This window comes from Palaemon carinicauda, chromosome 33 (genome assembly GCF_036898095.1).
Source record: "Palaemon carinicauda isolate YSFRI2023 chromosome 33, ASM3689809v2, whole genome shotgun sequence".
Classification (NCBI taxonomy): Eukaryota; Metazoa; Arthropoda; class Malacostraca; order Decapoda; family Palaemonidae; genus Palaemon; species Palaemon carinicauda.
This window is the reverse complement of record NC_090757.1, coordinates 34341548-34360301: the sequence shown is the minus strand read 5'-3', so window position 1 is coordinate 34360301 and position 18754 is coordinate 34341548. Positions and strand designations below refer to the sequence as shown.

The 18754-nt window shown below is 35.2% G+C and overlaps 1 long non-coding RNA gene across 1 annotated transcript in view; it reads right to left on the bottom strand.

The window, feature by feature from the left end:
- The window catches only part of LOC137626300 (uncharacterized), a 29965-nt gene that overhangs the window by 6950 nt on the left and 4261 nt on the right, over window positions 1-18754 (bottom strand). The window contains exons 2-3 of the long non-coding RNA XR_011040992.1: window positions 9835-9891; window positions 7983-8090 (exon numbers count right to left, since the gene is read on the bottom strand). This is a non-coding gene — a long non-coding RNA (uncharacterized lncRNA). The remainder of the gene's footprint in view (window positions 1-7982; window positions 8091-9834; window positions 9892-18754) is intronic.

Here is an 18754-nt window from a genome sequence, read left to right as displayed (position 1 = left end):
AGTAACTTTTACAAGTTATCAAAACTGAACGTTCAAAATAGATTACATAATTGCTACACATCGTGCAGCCAACAAATCGTGTCGACATGAAAATAGTTACGGATCATTTAAAGTTATAAGACACAAGATGCATTTCGACTGGGGTGCAGCCCTAATATTGCATAAACAAACTCCTATCAACCTCAAGAGGATTGATGATATAAAGGCTTTCAAGAAGTTGAATACTTTTTATTCACGAAGTGAATCTTTGGTACTGCAGGGCACTGGGCTTTTCAGTGTATGAGAAAACCAGGAAAATAACCCATTTTTATATGAAGAAAGACCATAGGTAATCAATTATCTAAGTGGAGAGAACTAGCTGGATATTTAAGTAATTTCCCACTGAAGGACTGACTACTCAAGAATGAATGCAAATTTAACACTGATGATGTGGCGAATATTTTGTAAAATAGATCATTTAATATGAACGAAGATAGGATGTAGGAATATAGGGTGACAAGTGGTATGTGTGGGAGAATAAACAACCTGTTTTTAAGAAGGACCCAAAAACCACTTTTGGGATAATTTCGACAGAGACATGAAAAGAATATGATTGGAGGAATGATTTGAGGATTGGAAAATTTGCAATATGAGAGAGAGAGAGAGAGAGAGAGAGAGAGAGAGAGAGAGAGAGAGAGAGAGAGAGAGAGAGAGAGAGAGAGAGAGAGAGAGAGAGAGAACACCATACCCAAATTTGATTTTTACATTACTGTATTTTGAACTGACGAGAGATTATATTTTAAGAATGGTAGATTTAATTGAAACAATATGTGTAAAGTGAATGACTGTAGGACGATGTCCTGCATCAGAGCATGAATGGGTGTTCTTGATAGTTGCTATGTAAATTGTGGATACAAATCTGAAGGCAATTTGGAATATAAGAATGGAGTAATTTCTGAGTTTCTTATTATATTATGTACCTCCACCAATTTTTCAGGTTGTTGGTCTCATTTCTAGGTTGTCATCTGGTGCAGCACATTTTGTTAATTTTATACACACTCAGAGGAGCCAACCAGAAAGGACTACAGTTAGTAATTATTGATTCACAAAAAGTAAATGACCAGGTACCAAGGCAAAAAGTCTGGTGATAATGAGAGAAGGCTGTTTCTGTAAAATATGTCAAGAACCATGCAGGATAAGAATAAAGACAGCCTAACAAATAAGAAGCGCTGTTGAAGGTACATACAATTTTTAAGGGAGGATTGGTCTACACTAAGGATTAGTTCAGAGTCCCTACAGTTTTGGCCTTGCGATGGACATTGTAACTTCAGATGTACCCTAGAGTTCACCTTGTATTAATAACACTGTTTTGGTATACTAGACCTAGAAATGTGGAGCCAAACACTTGAAGACGAAGGTATGTGATAAGCATTGAAAAGCCAGAATTTCTCTGGATGTACAGCAAAGTGAAACTGGGCTTAGTGACACCAAGGGCATTGGATATTTTAAATATCTGGAATACAATAAAAAAAATGGAGATATGGACTCACAAATTAACAATAGAATTCAAAATGCTTAGATGCATTGGATGTGGTCATTAGGAAGCCTAGGCAACATGGGGTTCAATGCAAAGGTTAAAGGATTTAGAAGGTTTTATAAAAGAGAAGTTCGTTCTGCAATGGCATTAGTGATAAGGAAGGCCCAAGATGATAAAGAAATAAAGTGGTAGAAATAAGGATGTTGAAATGCATGTGCAGAGTAATGAAAACACACACAAGCAAAGTAGCTGGGTATTGAAGGCTCATCTAAAGAGACTAGTGCTTTGGACATGTTTTATAAAGAGGAGAGGACAATGTTTGTAAAGGGGTCATTAACCATAAAGGTAGAATGGAGGAGGAGGAGGAGGAGGTAAGGGTCAAAGTTTAGAAAACATGGGGCAGTAAAAGTGGGAGAAAAGTGACGAAAGAATAATTGAATAAATAAACATAATGGTTGTGAGGACAGTGTAAAAAACCTGGATGAAGTTAATCAACGTAAGAAGTGACCATGTGTGTATTGTGGGAAGTACTTATTGAGAGCACAATGCGAAAGTGAGAAAAGTTATAAAGGCCTGAATGAATGAAGTCAATTAAAGAAATTATGTGGCAATGAAGACGTTGTGGGAAGATATATTGAAAAGGTAATTATAAAGTGAGAAAAGTGACTAAAGCCTCGATAAAGTTAAATAATGTAATTGGCTTTGTGCATTTTGTGGGAAGTACTTATTGGAAGAGTAATGAAAAAGTGACAAAAGCCTAGATGAAGTTAATCAACGATAGTATATGGCCATGAGAATATTGTGGGAAGTACGCAATAAAAAGGCAGTGAAAAAGGTAACAAAATCATAGATGAAGTTAATCAGCGTAAATAAGTGTCCATGTGCCTGTTGTAATAAGTATTTATTGAGAGAGTACTCAGAAAAGTGATAGAAGCCTTAGATAAGTTAGTCAATGTATGGAGTGGCCATATGAATGTCTTGGAAAGTAGTTATTGAGAGCTCAATGAGAGAGGAGTACTTATTGAAAAGGTAGTAATAAAGTGAGAAAAGTGACAAAAGCCTGGAAGAATTTAAACGATATAAGTATGTGTTTTTATGGATGGTATGAGAGGTAAATATTAAAAGGGTAGCTATGTAGTGACAAAAGATTGGATATAGCTAATCAACTTAAACATGTGCATGTAGTGGGAAGTAATTATTGAAAGGTCAGTGGGAAGTAATTATTGAAAGGTCAGTGGGAAGTAATTATTGAAAGGTCGTTGAAAAGTTACAAAAGCCTGCATAGATTGTATTATCGTAACTAAGGAGCTATGTGCATGCTTGAAAAGTACTTAATGAGATTACTGTTACAAAGTGAAAAAAGGGACTAAGGCTTGGTTGAAGTTAATCAACGTAAGTAAGGGGCCATGTGCATGCTTGAGAAGTACTTATTGAGAGGGCTGTATAAAAGTTGAAAAATGACAAAGGCTTGATTGAAGTTAGTCAACGTGAGTAAGGGGCCGTGTGCACTCTTAGGAAGTACTTATTAAGAAGGCTGTAAAAAGGTTTAAAAATGACAAAGGCTTGGTATGAAGTTAAGCAACGTAAGGGGCCATGTGCATACTTGGGAAGTACTTATTTAAGAGGACTGTAAAAAGTTGAAAAATGACAAAGGCTTGGTTTGAAGTTACAACATGAGGGGCCATGTGCAATCTTGGGAAGTACTTATTTGAAAGGGCTGTAAAAAGGGTTGAAAAAGGACAGAAGCTTGGTTTGAAGTCAAGCAACATAAGAAAGGGGCCATGTGAATTCTTGGGAAGTATTTATTTGAGAGGGCTGTGAAAAGGTTGAAAACTGACAAAGGCTTGGATTGAAGTTAATCAATGTAATTAAGGGGCCAAGTGCATTCTTGGGACGTACTTATTGGGAAGGCTGTAAAATGGTTGAAAAATAACAAGGGCTTGGTTTGAGATTAGGCTATGCAACGTAAGTAAGGGGCCATATGCATTCTTGGGAAGTACTTATTTGAGAGAGCTGTAAAAAGGTTAAAAAATAACAAAGGCTTGATCTGAAGTTAAGCAACGTAAGCAAGGGCCATATGCATTCTTGGGATGTCCTTATTTCAGAGAGCTGTAAAAAGGTTGAAAATGACGAAGGCTTGGTTTGAAGTAAAGCATCATAAGTAAGGGGTCATGTGCATTCTTGGGAAGTACTTATTTGAGAGGACTGTAAAAAGGTTGAGCAATTACAAAGGCCCATGTGCATGCTTGGGAAGTACTTATTGAAAGCTTTAAAAAGGTTGAAAATGACGAAGCTTGGTTTTAAGTTAAGCAACGTAAGTAGGGGACCATGTGCATGCTTGAAAAGTACTTATTGAGAGGGCTGTAAAAAGTTTGAAAAATGACAAAGGCCCATGTTCATGCTTGGGAAGTACTTATTGAAAGCTTTAGCTTTAAAAAGGTTGAAAAATAACAAAGGCTTGGTTTGAAATTAAGCAACGTTAGAAAGTTTGAAAAATGACAAAGGCCCATGTTCATGCTTGGGAAGTACTTATTGAAAGAGCTTTAAAAAGGTTGAAAAATAACAAAGGCTTCTTTTGAATTGAAAAATAACAAAGGCTTGATTTGAAATTAAGCAACGTTAGTTAGGGGCCATGTGCATTCTTGGTAAGTACTTATTTGACAGGGCTGTGAAAAAGTTGAAAAATGACAAAGGCTTGGTTTGAAGTTAAGTAACGTAAGTAAGGGACCATGTGCATTCTTGGGAAGTACTTAATTGAGAGGGCTGTAAAGAGGTTGAATAATGACAAAGGCTTGGTTGAAGTTATTCAACGTAAGTAAAGGGCCATGTGCATTCTTGGGATGAACTTATTTGATTTGAGAGGGCTGTAAAAAGTTGAAAAATGACAAAGACTCAGTTGAAGTTAATCAACATAAGTAAGGGGCCATGTGCATTCTTGGGATGCACTTATTTGAGAGGGCTGTAAAAAGGTTGAAAAAATGACAAAGGCTTGGTAGGAAGTTATTCAATGTAAATAAGGGGCCATATGCATCCTTGGGAAGTACCTATTGAGAAGGCTGTAAAATGGTTGGAAAATGACAAAGGCTTGGTTTGAAGTTAAGGAACGTAAGTAAGGAGCCATGTGCATTCTTGGGAAGTACTTATTGAAAGAGCTGTAACAGGTTGAAAAATGATATAAAGACTTGGTTTGAAGTTATGCAACGTAAGTAATGGGCCATGTGCATTCTTGGGAAGTACTTATTGAGAGGGCTGTAAAAAGGTTAAAAAATGACAAAGGCTTGGTTTGAAGTTAATCAACGTAAGGGGTCATGTGCATTCTTGGAAAGTACTTATTTGAGAGGGCTGTAAAAAGGTTGAAAAATAACAAAGGCTTAGTTCGAAGTTAATCAACGTAAGTAAGGGGCCATGTGCATTCTTGGGAAGTAGTTATTTGAGAGGGCTGTAAAAAGGTTGAAAAATTACAAAGGCTTGGTTTCAAGTTAAGCAACGTAAGTTAGGGGCCATGTGCATTCTTAGGAAGTACTTGTTAGAGAGGGCTGTAAAAAGGTTGAAAAATGACAAAGGCTTGGTTGAAGTTAATCAACGTAAGGGGCCATGTGCATTCTTGGGAAATACTTATTTGAGAGGACTGTAAAAAGGTTGAAAAATTACAAAGGCTTGGTTTCAAGCTAAGCAACGTAAGTTCGGGGCCATGTGCATTCTTAGGAAATACTTATTTGAGAGGGTTTTAAAAAGGTTGAAAAATGACAAAGGCTTAGGTGAAGTTAATCAACGTAAGGGGCCATGTGCATTCTTCGTAAGTACTTATTTGAGAGGGCTGTAAAACGGTTGAAAAATTATAAAGGCTTGGTTTGAAGTTGAGCAACGTAATTAAAGGACCATGTGCATTCTTAGGAGGTATTAATTTGAGAGGGCTGTAAAAAGGTTGTAAAATAACAAAGGTTTGGTGTAAGTTAATCAACGCAAGTAAGGGGCCATGTGCCTTCTTGGGAAGTACTAATTGAAAGGTCTGTAAAAAGATTATAAAATGACAAAGGCTTGGTTTTAAGTTAAGCATCATAAGTAAGGGGCCATGTGCATTCTTGGGAAGTACTTATTTGGGAGGGCTGTGAAAAGGTTGAAAAATGACAAAGGCTTGGTTTGAAGTTAATCAACGTAAGTAAGGGGCCATGTGCATTCTTGGGAAGTACTTATTTGGGAGGGCTGTGAAAAGGTTGAAAAATGACAAAGGCTTGGTTTGAAGTTAATCAACGTAAGTAAGGGGCCATGTGCATTCTTGGGAAGTACTTATTTGGGAGGGCTGTGAAAAGGTTGAAAAATGACAAAGGCTTGGTTTGAAGTTAATCAACGTAAGTAAGGGGCCATGTGCATTCTTGGGAAGTACTTATTTGGGAGGGCTGTGAAAAGGTTGAAAAATGACAAAGGCTTGGTTTGAAGTTAATCAACGTAAGTAAGGGGCCATGTGCATTCTTGGGAAGTACTTATTTGGGAGGGCTGTGAAAAGGTTGAAAAATGACAAAGGCTTGGTTTGAAGTTAATCAACGTAAGTAAGGGGCCATGTGCATTCTTGGGAAGTACTTATTTGGGAGGGCTGTGAAAAGGTTGAAAAATGACAAAGGCTTGGTTTGAAGTTAATCAACGTAAGTAAGGGGCCATGTGCATTCTTGGGAAGTACTTATTTGGGAGGGCTGTGAAAAGGTTGAAAAATGACAAAAGCTTGGTTTGAAGTTAATCAACGTAAGTAAGGGGCCATGTGCATTCTTGGGAAGTACTTATTTGGGAGGGCTGTGAAAAGGTTGAAAAATGACAAAGGCTTGGTTTGAAGTTAATCAACGTAAGGGGCCATGTGCATTCTTGGGAAGTACTTATTTGGGAGGGCTGTGAAAAGGTTGAAAAATGACAAAGGCTTGGTTTGAAGTTAATCAACGTAAGTAAGGGGCCATTTGCATTCTTGGGAAGTACTTATTTGAGAGGGCTGTGGAAAGGGTGAAAAATGACAAAGGCTTGGTTTGAGGTTATGCAATGTAAGTAAGGGGCCATGAGCATGGTGTGGAAGTAATTACTGAGGTGTCTGTAACAAGTGAGAAAAGTGACAGAGTCCTGGTTAAAGTTAATCTACGTAAGTAGGGTCCATATCATGTGCATGATGTGGAGGTACCTATAAAAGAGGGCTGTACCAAAGTGATAAAAGTGACAAAATCATGGACGAAGTTAATCTGCGAAAGTATGAGTATTTATGTGGCCATGTGCATGTTGTGGGAAGTACTTATTGATGAAGTTAATCATTGTACAAAGTGACCATGCTGATATTTTTGGAAATACTTATTAAAAGTAATTTGAGAAAGTGATAAAGACTAGATGGAGTAATCAGCATAAGTATGTGGTCATATGCAAGTTGTAGGGATTTATTTATTGTAAATGTACTGTAGTTATAAAGTGAGAAAAGTGAGAGAATTTGGAGAAGTTAATAAACTTAAGGATGGGGTTATATGCATGTTGTGAAAAATATTCATTTAAAGAATTGCAAGAAAAGTGACAAAAGGCTGGATAAAGTTAATCTATGTAAGTAAGAGGTATTTGAAAATAACATTTTGAGGAAAATCACGGGACCCATTTTTGAACTAGAAACTCTGGAATGGAGAATTCGCCACACTTAGGAAATAAACATATAACCCAGCAACCTCATATAAACCAAGTTGTAAAGTCAAGGAGGATTCGATTAGCTGATCATATTGCAAGAAGGGAGAACGCACCTAAACCAAAACAAATACTAACTGTTGATGTCATGGGATGGAGACCTTTTGGAAGACATAGAAAGAACTGGAAGAGGATCTAGATAGAAAGGGAATTGAAATGGATACATGGATGGATTTTGGCACAAGATAGAGGAGGTAAGAGACATCTTTCGAGAGCGGTCATGGGTCAACGAGTGGCCTAAAGACCAATTTACTAGAGTAGTAAGGGGCCATGAGATTGTTGTGGAAAGTACTCATTGAAAGGGTAGTAGAAAAATGACAAAAGCCAAGATGAAATTAATCAAAGTACGAAGTGACCATGTGGATGTTTAGGGGTGTACTTATTGCTAGCGTAATGGGAAAGTGTGAAAAGTTATAAAAGTCTAGATGAAGTTAATCAAGGTAAGTATGGTGCTCGGTAAATGTTGTGGGATATACTTATTGAACGGGTAGTTATAGCGTCAGAAAGGACAAAATTCTGGGTATAGAGTAATTATGTGGCTATGTGAATGTTGGTGTACTTATTGAAAGTGTAGGGAGAGCTGATATATGCCTGGATGAAGTTAATCAACCTAATGTAGCCTACATTGGAACTATCAGGATGAATTTCACCAAACATTATGTAATTTAGTATAAACAAATTAAAAATTGTATGATACTTCAATAGCCTAAAAGGCTATTGAATTCGAATTTCAACTTTTTTTTTTTTCTTAATCTAGGCAACCACTTACCTTTAATTACCTAAGCATACTATCTTCATAGAGTCATGTGACTTGAAAATGGGCTCTTGAGCCACGGTCCAGGAAGAATCTCGTCTTCTTGAGAAGTATGATCAGCGTCTGAAAAAAGAAATAAATTAATATTCTTGTAATTTTAGCTATCATTGCATTCATTCATTAAAAGCAACAACAAAAATTAGGAGAGAGAGAGAGAGAGAGAGAGAGAGAGAGAGAGAGAGAGAGAGAGAGAGAGAGAGAGAGAGAGAGAGAGAGAGATTGAGTTATAATAATTAACAGATTATCAGTATGAAATGAAAGATGGCAAACAAATACACTCGAAAATGTATATTTCCAAAAAATTACTCAAAATATTTTTTTTCAATTTACACACAACTTTACTACTACAACAACAACCCATTGCTCAGTCCACAGTATATTATTGTTGCCACAAGTTGCAGAGCGCTATAATCTCTGGAAAGTTCATAAACATACTTCCATTTTTTTCACTTCCAAAGCTTGTCTAATTTATGAGGCAACTTGTTTAGTTGGTAAATCTAATTCCCTTCCTTGTATGTTACTTTTTCTAAAGTTTCTTAACTCTCTACAGCTAAAGAAATGTACTGTTATACCATCTGCCTCTCTACAAAACTCACACAGCCTGTTGTTTGCATTCCAGTTTTTACAATTTCCTTTTAAATCTATCTATTCAACATTGGTTCTTTGTTATGACAGTTTTCTCAGTGCTACTTTCACCCATGTAATCCATTTTGCTAATACCTTTTACAAATCTCAACTTTATCATTTCTGCCTTCTTTTCTTCTGTTTTGTTATTTCTGCTTCCTTTTCTTGTGTCTATATTAATTTCAGTTGTTACTTTACCCTTTACTTCGATTTTCAGTTTTTACTTCCTATAATTTCATACTTCAATCTCATTATTATACTTTTTACATATTTCTAAATAACTTTCCCCCTTATAGTTACCTTATTTGGTCTTCCACTATCTCTTTAACTAACCATTTTTCATTTGATGTAATGATTTTTTAATGCATCACCTTTTTCATACAATTATATTCTCTACTGTCAATATTGCCTGGTTCAGCCATTAACCCCAAATAAGGTGTAGTTGCAACTTGTTTAAAAATTCCTTTAATAGTCTTTAACCGGTCCCTCTAACTCCATAACACCCGTCTCAATATTTGCTAACAATTTAGGTACCACTACTGTGTCGTATATCTCTATTCTCATCTGCAATGCCAATTGTCCTGCCCTGTTAATGTCTCCATTCTACCCAACTTTTTGCTCAAAATATTCTATTTTTCTTTATTTGCTTCCCTTCTGTACATGGTCTCCTCCTTATGAGTACCATTCTCCTAATTGTACCACTACTGTCTCGTACATCTTTATTCTCACCTGCAATACCAAATGCCTGTTGACGTCTTCATTCTACCTAACTTTTGGCCAATATATTCTATTTAATTTTTTTTTTTGCTTTCCTTCTGTAATATGGTCTCCTTATGAGTACCATTCTCCTAATTGTACCACTGTCTCGTATATCTTTATTCTCACCTGCAATACCAAATGCCTTCATTCTACCTAAATTTTTGCTCAAGATATTCTAATTTTTCGCCTGTTGACGTCTTCATTCTACCTAACTTTTTGGTCAAAATATTCTATTTAATTTTTTTTTTTTGCTTCCCTTCTGTTTATGGTCACCTTCTAATGAGTACCATCCTCCTAATTGTTCATCCACCTTTACTATATCCATCCATCTATTTCTAATACTGAGGAGCATAATGACATCATGGACGTAGTAGTAAATAAAATTTCAATGAACAGAATATCATAATTACACACAATGACTTGCAAACCCTTACAGAGGAAACCATAAAGCCCTTCTTACTCCGAAAGCCAAAGGTCAAATCTGAAAAAGTAACAAAAAATTAGCAGTCTTTTAGCTATAAGTGAATAAATTAGCAATCTTTTAGCTATAGGCAAATATGGCCATTAAATTATCTTGATTTAATGTGATTTAAAAGTTTGCGGTTTATCAGTGACCCCAAGTCTTGAAAATCGCTTTATCTAATTTAGTTCTGATATAGTTTGTTTTGCTTATATTTTGTTTTGTGTTATTTTTTAATTAGATTTTGAATAAGAGCTTTAAATTGACAAATCCTAACTATTATTATTATTGTGATTATTATTATTATTATTAGTAGTAGTAGTATTATTGTTGTTGTTGTTGTTGTTATTGTTGTCGTTGTTAATTCTGGCATCCTATGCATAATTTGTCGTAATTAAGTTTGAAACTAACGGCCATTTCTAAGGATTTTAAGTATTCATATAGTATTTGGGATAAGTGTTTTTGGGAGATCCATAAGTTGGAATGGACAGATTAAAGCCATCAATTATGGGGTGGATGAAGAGATACACATTTGATAACTATCAAATTGTAAGCAAAAGAATTAATAAAACCATGTTAAAAAGCTATACAAAAAATACTAATGAAATGAGGTGTAAGTATCGAAATAAATCTTACGGTTTGTGAGAAGATATACAGTATGAGAAAAAAAATACGAATAAAAAGGTAATTAAGGTAAAATGAAACAAGCATGGGAGAGATGTTGGTATTGATATTCAATATATAGAGAAGGACAGGTGATTAAAAGATGGGTTTAAATTAAAAAAATAAAGAATTGATATACTAATCGAGTAAATTATACACGGAAATATACGGTAAACAATAAACAAAATATTTTTGCTTTGGCTTAGCAAATAAAAATAGGTAATAATAGGTTCCACAGATCAACTTGCAAAAATAACTTCTCAAAACGATAGTTTATATATCAAACTATCACTGCCTAACTAACAGGAAAGGGCATTTACAGTTGTTTCTATAAATTCCCCCTCCCCCCTCCTTTCTCTCTCTCTCTCTCTCTCTCCCTCTCTCTCTCTCTCTCTCTCTCTCTCTCTCTCTCTCTCTAAGTAGTCTGCAAATAGTATCTTCCCTGTCATATTGAGATTCAAAGTAATTTAGCAGCTCACGAGGAAGCAGAAAAAACTCTCTCTCTCTCTCTCTCTCTCTCTCTCTCTCTCTCTCTCTCCCTCTCTCTTCTCAAGTACATATCTTATTCATATAGCGGGGGACTAATGTAGAGCAGATTGGAAGGAACTGGGAATGAAGGCAGAGTAGAAGGTTAAAAAGTAGATTCAACTAAGGGGCAAATTGACACTGTAAAGGTTCTTCAGTACTGCCTATAGTGCAACGTGTGAGGATGCACTAAACCACATATCACCCAACTTCGTGGTCAAATGTTACGTAGCAATTGAAGCACAACTAATATACTGGAAGTTAGGGATTGGGGATAAGGTACTATACTCCATTTCTATTAGCGATGCAGATTTGCACCGACTCGCAGCGGTGCCCTTTTAGCTCGGAAAAGATTCCTGCTATCTGATTGGTTAGAATGATCTTGTCCAACCAATCAGCGATCAGGAAACTTTGCCGAGCTAAAAGGGCACCGCTGCGAGTCGGTGCAAATCTGCATCGCTAAAAGAAATTGACTATAGTTAACAGAGGAACAAAGGAAAACGTAATGAATGACAATTTCATTAAGAAATAAAAAAAAAAAATAAAAACGCACCAGTGACGGTATATTTTAAGATATTACGACGGGTTAATAATCAAAATGAGATCAAATGCGTTCAAATGTATTCAAAAGTAAATTTCGTGAACGCCTTCTTCGTATGGGTGGGTTGAGCCAATGCCTCCACGCTCATTTGCTTACAGGATTTGAGAGGCAAATATATTTACAGTAACAATTCTATTGGATGAATATATATATGTGCTTGGAGATTGAATGAACCTCAAATATTTCTGAGAGAGAGAGGGAGATTGAATGAACCTCAAATATTTCTGAGAGAGAGAGAGAGAGAGAGAGAGAGAGAGAGAGAGAGAGAGCTAAAATAAACATTTTTTTTAGAGCAAAAGTAACATCAAACAATATATATATATACTGTATATATATATATATATATATATACTGTATATATATATATATATATATAATATATTATATATATATATATATAATATATATATATAAATAAATATATTATATCTATATATATATATATATATAACAGAGAGAGAGAGAGAGAGAGAGAGAGAGAGAGAGATGCTATCAAAAACAAATTTTAAAATTAGAGCTTCAACGAGGTAATTCTCTCTCTCTCTCTCTCTCTCTCTCTCTCTCTCTCTCTCTCTCTCTCTCCTCTAGGGTCAAAAGCTTCTACCTGATTGAATTTTATCCGAACCTTTTTACCTATGATCTGGTTCGGTTACAATACTCTACCTTATGAGCGGCACGGGCTCTTGCATTGGTAACCTGCAAAAGACCATCTAATTGACCATCTAATAAACCTATATAGAACCCGTATCAAAGCGAGAACTGTATTGCCAATCGTATTTTGCTATTCTGAATTCATGGAAATTAATATAAAGCTGAATTTCATGATCAGCTTGACTGAAACACTTTGCCTAAATATCTTGAAAATTAATTGACATTCGATGCAGGTTTGATGGAGTCTCTTAATGGGGTGCCAGGAGAGAGAGAGAGAGAGAGAGAGAGAGAGAGAGAGAGAGAGAGCTATTCCCTATATGATAATGAGCCAGTGTCTGGATGTGTGTAATATATATATATATATATATATATATATCCTTCATGCTCAGGGGAGACGGAGTGTTTATAGTCACCAACAAATACACGAAACAGGGCTGTAGTCAGGAAATGAGAAAGGGTAGGAAAGGTTAAATTTGAGTGAACGCACGTGTGCGCCCATATCTAACTAAATATTTAAGACAATTTTTGACGGCTCGGGTACACTAGTTAAATATTAACCTATCATCAACTAGCATTTAACGACTACATTCTTCAACAAACCAAAGCAACTACGTAACATACAAATGAGCTACGGATGGTCGAATCCCTTCACGCAATCTAGGGTTTTCTGGAAAGAGCAAGGGACTAACATTACTTTAACCTTGATCAGTTTTCCCTAAATCCAATTTGAAAAAAAAGAAAAAAAAAAAAAAAGAAAAAAAAGAAAAAAAGAAAAGAAAAAAAAACTTGTTCCTAGCAGAGGATGCAAAACTTGAAAATATCAAGGAAAAGTAACAGAATCATATGATTTACTGCAAAATATCTTTGGATTATTGAAAAATTACCCAATGAATATCTTGCCTAAATACGTTCCAGTTATATCGAATTTAAGGTATACGAGGCACATTTATTCTCAAAACACTTATTGGTATTTAAATACTTATTCAAATTCAATGGATTTGATGGTAAAGAATATATAGAGCGATGTAAACGTTGTAGAGGATATGCCCGAAGTGCAAGTGGTGGTGCAGCCAGAATTTTTTAGCCCTCTGGAATCGTTTTAACAAGTGATTTTACCTATCTGGAATCGCTGTAAACGTTATATACGCTGTCTGAGAAAAGATCTGGCAGTGATTTTAGTCTTCTGGAGTCGCTAAACATGTTTCGATTGGAGGGTTTTTAGGAGAACAGCTGAGAAAAAACCTAGAGGGAAAGTAAAATCTGTTACAAACTGAAATGCATGGAGTGAATACACAATCGAAAAATGCATATTAAGAGGGAAACAGCAGCAACAGACATGAATAAGCCACATCGTCTTATAAATAGTTTGATGAGGAATTTAGATGAAACTAGAGGGGCACTTAGTAAAGCGCAGACCTCAGTTGCGCAGCTAATTTCTCAACCTTTTGCTTCACCTTCACCTTTGACCTTAACATGTATTAATTGGCGTTGGGTTTTCATATTCTAAAATATGAACCAAGTTTGAAGTCTCTGTGACATCGAAGTCCAAAATTATGGCTGATTATGTGAATTGGACAATTTGCTTGACCATGACTTTGCCCTTGACCTTTGACCTTGACCTTGCAAAAATTTAATCATTTCCAGTTTTTTATATTAGTTATTCCCCGCAAGTTACATTACTCTACGATTAAAATTATAGCCAGGAAGCTGTTTACAAACACACACACATACAAACACAAACAAGGGTTAAAACGTAACCTCCTTCCAACTTCGTTGGCGGAGATAGGCCATATCGTCTTATAAATGATCTGATACGAAATTTCGATGGAAAAAGGCTTCCTGATGTATATATATCTGGTAGGATTCGTTACCTAGTTGTACCACTGGACTGTAACATGTCTCACTTAGAAATGACGAATGGAGAAGTATTGATTTAAAAGCTCAAGATAGAGACGACTGGCGAAATCTAACCGAGGCCCTTTCAATCTATAGGCGTAGATGATGATAATGATGATGATGATGATAAAAGAAATATAAACGATTGGTCTTAAGAAACTTGTGATTAACTTTTATTACCAGGATTGACTATAGTAATCATCTATTATAACCTACCCAAAATGTCATTTAAGAAGGTACCAAACATAAAAGGAAAAGGAGCAAGACTGATAAAAGGTGTCCCTTCCTGAGAAAGGATTACCTTCGTAATGATTGAACTACTCTCATTGCTTATTAAAGCTAGAACAAATTTTTAAGGTATTGCACGACTCAACAGAAATGGAAGCTCAACACATTTAAGAGAATTACTACACAACGTGCACAATATTTACGAGTTCTTGAGCTTTCAAATATGCGTCCGTAAGATTGTAAAGCAAGCTCCAACTACACACCCAAAGGACTGATGATAAGGCTTTCAAGAAGTTTATATATATATATATATATATATATAATATATACTATATATATATATATATATATATATATATATATATGTGTGTGTGTGTGTGTGTATGTATATGTATATATATGTCATAGAATTAAATAAATTATATATATATATTATATATATATATATATATATATATATATAATATATATATATATATATATTATATATATATAATTTATGAAATTCTGTCACCGTTGATTTGAAAGTCAACGCATTTTACGCAATATGATAATCTACACTGTTAAAAAAAACCCAGTAATTGTGATCGGAAATTCTCCGTAAAAATATATAGTTCTCAGCCTAACTTTATTATATTTTACGAGTTGGTCACTAAGGAGTATGGGTCACAGATGTATAAGAGAGGGTCTGAGGCGTAGGGAGTGGTGAAGAGGGACAGAGTTAATATTTAACGTAGAATTACCATGTAGTTATTTATTGTCTCCCTTCTCTAATAATTTTCATTAATCAAAACCCACTTTTTTCATGAACAACAACAATACTGATAACTTTTAAAACACGTGTTCCCCCGCCCATAAGTTCTCCTTGGTCTCTTCAAGGAATAATGGAAACTTCAATTCAACTATGTATAATTTTTAACAACCTAAATCTTGTTTTCGTCAATAAAAACAATATTTGAATAGACGTTGCATAAAGCGTTGAGATAGAATTGGGAATTTTCTGACCATTGCAAATAAAACCACTATGTCAGTTGGGTAAAGATATTGCCTATTCTTATATATTATTGTCATCATTACAAACTAAGCTATAACCCTTGTTGGAAAAGCATGATGCTTTAAGTCCGAGGGCTCCGACAGGGGAATATAGCCCAGTAAGGAAAGGAAACAAGGAAAAAAACTTCAAGAGAAGTAATAAACAATCAAAATAAAACATTTCAAGAACAGTAACAACATTAGATCTTTCATATATAAACTAAAAAAATAGAAGACCATGCCCGAGTGTACCCTCAAACAAGAGAACTCTAATTATGGATGGACATGGTAGTATGGTACATAGGCTATGGCACTATCCAATACTAGAGAACAATGGTTTGATCTTAAGAGTGTCCTTCTCCTGAAAGAGCTGCTTACCATAGGTAAAGAAACTCTTCTATCCTTACAATGAGGAAAGTACCCACTGAACAATTGCAGTGCAGTAGTTAAACAATAAAACATGCTAAATTGAATTTCTAAAGTACCATTGCACATATGCATTAAAATTCTGGTATGCTAGTTTATAATGTACAAGATACATTTTTTATTTCATAATTTATAACTTGTTGAATTACATGTTTAGTAAGATTAACTAAATGTCTTTGAATATTTGACAGAAAACTAAATTGACTTGACTTTTTATGATGAGAGTCGAGTCACTGGAATTGGAATGTATTAATGATTCTCCTTCGAAAAAGGTGACTCATTGGATGAAGCTGCGATGAAGAATTCAAGAAGCCTAATAATGTTGTTTATGAATTTGGGCGTCATCCCAAAACTGCCGACATTTACCACCTTACTTTCCCTTATCCCATTCGCACTATATTTCCTCAAGATGCACGCTTTCCCAGGGCTTTCAATAGCAATAGATAAAATGAAAGTCAAAATTCCGCTTATTATCATTATTATTATTATTAATAGCCAAGATACAACCCTAGTTGGAAAAGTAAGATTCTATAAGCCCAAGGGCTCCAACAGGGAAAAATAACCCAGTAAGGAAAGAAAACAAGAAAATGAATAAACGATATAAGTAATGAAAAATTAAAATAAAACATCTTAAAAACATTAACAACATTAAAACAGATAATTCATATATATAGACACTAAAAAGACTTACGCCAGCCTGTTCACCATAAAACTGCGAACTTTTGAAGTTCTACTGATTTAACTACCCTATTAGGAAGATGTTTCCACTACCACCATTAGTTTCTCTAAAGCTTTATACCACACAAAAATCAACCCTAATCTTGTGTCGCCTACGAGGTAAATCAGTAGACAGTGTTTACTACAGATGAACTCACTTGAATTAGGGTATGGCAAATCGTATTTCCCTGATGTATTTGACAACAGCTTGCGCTTAAAATACGATAAGTGAAACCCGAAAACTACTTTATACCTCCAGAAATCAGCTTTGACCTTGTGTCATTCATGAATTGGATTAATAAACAGTGTACAACTGAACTCACTTAACAAGGGTATGGCAAATCATATTTCTTTGGTATACCTGAAGACAGTTTGCGCTTGAGATATAAGACAAACCCCGAGAATTGCTTCATACCCAGAATCAACTCTGGTCTTGTGTCACTTATTAGCTGAATTAATAAAGTGTTACTATAATTGAACTCCCTTGAATGAAGTTTATATATTTATTTTCTGTATTACTGCGTTCTGCTAGTAGTTGGGCAAACGTCATTCTTCATGGTTAATTAGTCAAAATCAGGTGTCTAAGTTGAGTATTTAAAGCAAAGTTGACAATTTAGGTAAAGAAAAACAGTTATCTTTACCTAAATCATCAACTTTGCATTAAATAATCAACTTGGACTTCCTGATTTTGACTTCCCAACCATGAATAATGACGTTTGCCCAATTACTGGCAGAACGCAGTAATACAGAAAGAAAAAAAAAAGATTATTCGAGCTACAGTACTGAGAAAATAGAGACTGCAAAATTAATGCTACTGAGGCAGCCATTGTTTCAATCAAACTTGCCTTTAAAAGGTTCTTCTACCCAAAATGTTATATTTCCCTGATATATTTAACGACAATTTGCGCTCGAGACATGAAAGTGCAAAAATTGAAAACTTGACGAGAAATGCAGAAAACTCACCTTGCTTACATTTACTCCGATGTAAATGGGGGGAAATTAATCGACTTTGGTATGAATTTGGGGATATAAGGACGTAAGTCCTAATTAATTATGTTAATTGCAAAAGCCCGTGTCTGTCCAAAAGGGCCAGACAATCCAAAAAAAAAAAAAAAAAAAAAAAATCATCTCATATAGTGGCCTCGCCCTCACCTAGTGTAGGTCATAGTTTCACACCCAGATGAAAATCAGTGTGAATTACCCAAGAAATTCGTCCTAAACTAATTAAAATTCTACAACCAGCATATGTAAAATAACGGCAAATATCACAATGCAAATAAAGCGGGAATAGATACTAAAAATATATCTTAACTCAGTTTTATAAAGAAAGCACTGTAAGTTAACGTATGGGCCAAATATGCGACCCCAAGACTATATAATAAGCTCCCACTAGACATCCGAAAGACTGAAGTTAGTAAGGCTTTCGAGAGGAAACTGAAGAGTTTCTTGTTCTCTAAGTGGTTCGATAGAGTGGATTTGACAATATACGAGTAATATGCGGTGTGGAATGCTGAATATTTTGGAATACATATATTAAAATGAATGTGAAGGTCCTGTAGAGAATAGGGTTCCCCTGCTGTATATGACCAGAAAATCAACCCTTAAAGCAAACTAAACAAGAGGCCATTTACAGTCGCCGACACAGGCAAGACTTCAAACCAGATTCTGCGACACAAAAACTCATTATTATAAAAAAAACTGACCATGTTTCAGAAAAAATCCCGATTATTGCAAAATGAAGAGCACATTCAATATTGCCTACATCACCTAGAAAAAAACCAAGCATGTTTTAATACGGGCGTACTTCTGAATTCAGCACGAAAAAAAAGCATGATTATAAACAAGACAAGTATTGACTATGTTTTAGAAAAAACCAGGATCATTGACAGATGAGCAGCACATCCAAGAATACCTATGTCACCTAGAAAAACAAGCATGGTTTAACAAGGACATACTTTTGAAATCGGCTCAAACAGTAATTTGAAAGATTTTCACTTAAATGGTGTCCCATACTACCTTTCTCTATTGTGGAACCAATGCCTAAATAAGAACGGTTTTGTACCACACTTAAATGGGAACATTAAATTAGCAAAGTACCCAAGTTTGTTAGCCCTTCCAAATTTGTACGTTTCGTTAAATCACCTT